This window comes from Mastomys coucha, unplaced genomic scaffold (assembly GCF_008632895.1).
Source record: "Mastomys coucha isolate ucsf_1 unplaced genomic scaffold, UCSF_Mcou_1 pScaffold7, whole genome shotgun sequence".
Classification (NCBI taxonomy): domain Eukaryota; kingdom Metazoa; phylum Chordata; class Mammalia; order Rodentia; family Muridae; genus Mastomys; species Mastomys coucha.
In genome coordinates this window covers 37144097-37149103 of record NW_022196913.1, presented here as the reverse complement: position 1 = coordinate 37149103, position 5007 = coordinate 37144097, and the positions used below count along the sequence as shown (strand labels likewise).

General features: G+C 45.3%; 1 pseudogene; it reads left to right on the top strand.

The window, feature by feature from the left end:
• Positions 1-2560: 2560 nt before the first annotated feature.
• Positions 2561-5007, top strand: part of LOC116082658 — a 10067-nt pseudogene continuing 7620 nt past the window's right edge.

The window sequence follows — 5007 nt, the reverse complement described above, 5'->3', positions numbered from 1 at the left end:
TATATATATATATATATATATATAAAACAGTTTTGATCTTAGGTAAGCACCAACAGAAAGTAGTAGAAACAACATTTTCAGAGCACAGTTTTCCCTTGCTTTAGGCTTGAGCTGAGAATGGAACCCAAGGCCTCATGGGTATGGTAGGCAACTGCATTCTCAAGGTGGAGTACCTCTTGTCCCATGTTTTTAACTTCAGTGTTTGGATGTTATTTTAGTCTTTTTGACATCCTGTCATTGAAGGGGTTCTCCAATTTTGTTGAAAATAGCAGTGAAGTTGCCAAATCTGATCAAATCATGACAACTGACTATGGCACCTGTAAACTGCATCATCTTTCTGTTTTCATTTTGTTTGCTTCTTTGTTTGTTTGATTGCTTGTTTGTTTTAAGGCTGTGGCCCCTTTCCTTTGTGGTGAGTATGTACACATCTTGTTTGTGTGCATGTATGTAGGCAGGTGCACAGATACATGTACATATAAAAGTCAGAGGTCAGCATTGGGAGTCTCCCACTATCATTCTCCACCTTATTTTTTTGAGACGAGGTCTCTCACAGACTCAGGAGCCCACTGAGTGAGCAAGATTGGCTGGCTATTGACCTCCTCTTAGGGAATGCTTGCCTCCATCCATATTCCAGCACTAAGATTATAGAAGTTCAGAGATCCAAACTCAGGTCCTAATGCTTGAATGGTAAATGAGGTACCAACGGACCCATCTCGCCATCCTCCTTTCTCTTCTTTTTATTAGGTCCTATGTCTAACAAACACCAACCCATGTATTATGACCCTCACTTAACAGTATAATTCTTTCTTTGTCCTCTGAAGAAAGATAAGAAACAATAAAAAATTCTGTGAATTTACAGATCCAGACACTTCAAGGGAGAATAAAGCCGAGTCTGTGGAGGTAATGATTGCCTGGGAAAATTAATTCTAATTTTAGTTTGATGTGGAAGGGATGTGTCCAAAGTTTTAGTCTAATAGTTGAGAATGGTGGCTTAAGGGCCTCTCCAGCCTGGTATGGTACAGAGCTAGCCTTGGCACCTAAAAGGTAGAGCAGCCAAGGATGTTTCTTAAAACTACCGCTCTGGGAGCTATCCAAGGGATCACAAAGGTATTTCTCCTCCCCCACCCACACACCTCATTTAAAAAAAAAAAAATCCTTTCCATTTTGCAGTGTTTCCATAAAACTCAAAAAAAAAATCTTTGACCCTTACAAGAGGACATTTATCCTCTTGGCCATTTGTACCTGAGGAAAAATAAGTTACTGGGTCTCTGCTTAGAGACAGAGAGAAGCCTGAAACTGAGGAAAGTAAGGGGCCCTTGGGAGTGATTGCAATCTTCTGTTTTTATTTTGAAAGACCTGCAAGCTCAGTTTTAAAAATTTACCAGAAAAAAGGCCTCTCCACTCACCTTGGACTTACCAGTAAGACACACACTTTCTGCATACTATAAAGGTAACAGCTGGCTCTGAACACTTCATCCTAGATCAGCTGCAAGTGGAACCAGAGCTGCTAGGCAAGGGGTTACAGTCCCCGGGTAAGGTCAATACAGGGAGGTGGCTGGGAGAAGATGGCCAGAGCTCTCCCCAGCTTCTCCAGGAACCAGCATGCTCCCAGTACCTCCCCCTCACCCAAGAAGTGACCAGGAAGTGTTCTGTAAATCCCCAACTACACCCTACTCCAGGCCCCAGGCCAGAGAGTGGAAGCTAATCCTAGCCACAGCTTTTCTTTCCCTCAGCATTCTTCTTGAGTCTTGATCTGTGAGACAGTGCCCTGGAGCTCCACAGGGGTCAATCCAGGCTTCAGGGAGGCTGGGAGGGAAGCTGATGAGATTCTAGATCCTCAGTGATAATTCGATATGGCCCTGGTAGTTAAACAGCCCGAGAGGCAGCTGTGATCGCCCTGTACTTGGACAAACTGGAGCTTTGGGACCCAGAAGGATTAGCAGATGGCTCCCATGCAGGGCTTGTTTACCCACTGCAGGGCCCAGCTTGTTTGCAAAAGGGACACAGGAGAGTGTTCCTCCTCCCTGCCACCCATACCCTCACTAGGGAGAGTGAGTAGTGGCATTCCCCAGCTTGCAAATTCCACTCCAGCTGAGACTGCAGCCTTGACCTCAGGCATGGAAAACTGAATCCACTGAGAACTAATATGATAACATTGCTATCTTCACCAGAATTCACTTGTATGCAGAGTAGGTCCATGTGGTTTTCTGGATTCATTGCCCACATGAACTAGGACCTGACATACCACAGGGAGAGAGATGTGTGAACTCCAGACAGAAGGCTGTGTGGTGTGGGCACTGTGCCAGGGCCTCCAGCATAGTCCCTCTTCAGACACACCTGTCTGGAAGGTTAGAGCCATAGACACCCTAGGCCCTGGTCCTGTGTAACTGCTGAAGTCTAGAGCTATCTTTGTGTGACTTGAGGAGAATGCTTGGAAAAAATGGCTGCAATCAGGATTAACCAACTGCAGATCCTAGGGGTGGATGTCAAAGCTGAGGTAGGTGGTCTTGCTGGTGTTGTGGCTGGCAGTGCTGATCCCCTCTCTGTTGCAGCCTTCACCATGGAGCAGCTGAGCTCAGCCAACACCCTCCTTGCCTTGGAGCTGTTCCACACCCTGAATGAGAGCAGCCCCACAGGAAACATCTTCTTCTCTCCCTTCAGCATTTCTTCTGCCTTGGCCATGGTCACTCTGGGGGCCAATGGCAGCACTGCTGCCCAGCTCTCTAAGGTTAGCAGAAGGCACACTGGCCCCCTCTCCCTCTGGTCTCCATGTTAAGAGCTGTACCTCAGAGCTCTTCTGGTTTGTTTTCTAAGCCATGTCGAACTGGATTCAGTAGCTACTCATGGTGCAGTCAGACATCCAGAAAAGTGCCTCCATGAACAGCCAGTTGTTCTTTCACTACCAGCTTTAACTGAGCATAATACAGTGTCTCTGTTCAGTTGGGGACACAGAGTGAAGAAAGACAATGGCAATACCTGTGGGTTTGGTTCTCCAATTCCTAGGAATGAATCTGACAGCTTTCCTGTAAGCCCTGCACCTCCCCAGAGCTAGCTCTTTCCCGTTTTCCTTTTGTATTGACAACCATTACTCATAAATCACGCCCGTAATCGTGTCACCTTCAGGCATGACAGATATAGGAACATGCTACAGGAGAGAGCTTGATAGTGGGGACTTTTTGCGGATCAAGGTAAAAACAGCCATCTGTCTGTGTTCCTGGGCCCTGTGCCTCTCTCCAGCCTGATCTCACTGGCTGTGGCTCTGCAGGAGGAGGAGGGATTGGAAAATCCCTGTGGCCTGCTTGACCGGTTCCACATCCTCTCAGCCCCACCCGCCTTCTTGGGAGACAGTAGGTCACCTTTGCCTCCAGCCCCACAACTGCCTAGTCTTCCTTGATGGGTGTGGAGCAGACTTCTGCCTAATTAAGGTGTTCCTTAATTCTGAGAGGGGAATTCTGCCACCTTTGGAAGTCTAGACTGGAATGAGCAAAACGACCTGCCTGGCTACTCTGCACCTGCTGCTAGGTGCTTCCCACAGGTTATACCTGCTTCAGTGTTAAGGCTCTTACTGCTGTCATCTTCAGGAAACAATAGTCTCAAGGCCCTTCCTTCCGCACTTCAGTCCACGTAGCAATCTAGCAAGCACAGCTTAGCAAGTAGCATGGACTCTGGACCCTGTGTGCTTTTTGTCCTCTGTGTCTTAGAAACGAGTAGCCAGCCCAGACCTCACAGAACCACAAGAGACCTCTTGACTTTCAACTGACAGGTGAGGAAGTAAACTCTTACCAGAATAAATTTAAGAAAGTTATTTTTCGAGGGAATGAGCTGTGGACCTTAGTAAGATAAGCAAAATAATCAGTCCCACCTTTTGGGTCTCAGAGAACGAATGAATTTTATTGACACCATTTCTGAGATTTTTTTTTTCTTTTAGGGAACTTGTATATGGCACAGAATAGAAACATGACCACAACATTTAAATCATTTTTGGAAAAAGAATTCAGATATAAATATTTCATGTTAACCATTCAGGTTTGTGGAACTATTAAAAATTATTTAGAAGCCATGTCTAATTTTAATGACTCACTGAGCTGTACATTTCTGGTTCCATTTTATTTGCTGTGCCAATGATATATTAATAAAATATTAGGCTACAGTTACATGATATTCAACAGAAAGTAATTTGGTGGAGGCAGACCACAGGGCATCATTTTGTAACCTCAAAGGAGATGATTGTGTAAAGAATGATGTCTTTTCTTTAGACTCTGCATTTCGACTCTGTTGAGGACGTCCATTCATGGTTTCGAAGCCTGAATGCTGAAGTGAGCAAGTGTGGAGAATCTCACACTCTGAAACTTGCTAACAGACTATATGGAGAGAAAACCTACAATTTCCTTCCTGTACGTACCTAGCGCTTCACATTCTGAAACTTCTAGAAGTGACGCAGACTATTCCCAGAACAGCCATGATGTAGGCCATTCATAAAAACAGCAGAGAATGCATGTAGGATTTTCATCTCATAATCTTTCTTCTATTTAATTTTTTTATTGGTTATTTTATTTATTTACATTTCAAATGTTATCTGACTTCCTGGTTTTCCCTCTGCAAACACCCTATCCTACCTCCTTATCCCCTACTTCTATGAGGGTGCTCCTCTTCCCACCCATCCACTCCTGCTGCACTGTCCTAGCATTCCCCTATGCTGGCATCAAGACTTCTCAGGACCAAGGGACTCTCCTCTCCTATGGGGTTGCAAACCCCTTCAGCTCCTTGGGTCCTTTCTCTAACTCCTTCCTTGAGTTCCCCTGCATTCAGTCTGATGATTGTCTGAGAGCATCCACCTCTGTATTTGTCAGGCTCTGGCAGTGCCTCTCAGGAGAGAACTATATATCAGGCTCCTGTCAGCAAGTTCTTCTTGGCATCAGCAATAGTGACTGGATTTGGTGTCTGCATGTGGGATGGATTCCCAGATGGGGCAGTCTCTGGATGGCCTTTCTTTTTTTTTTTTTTTTT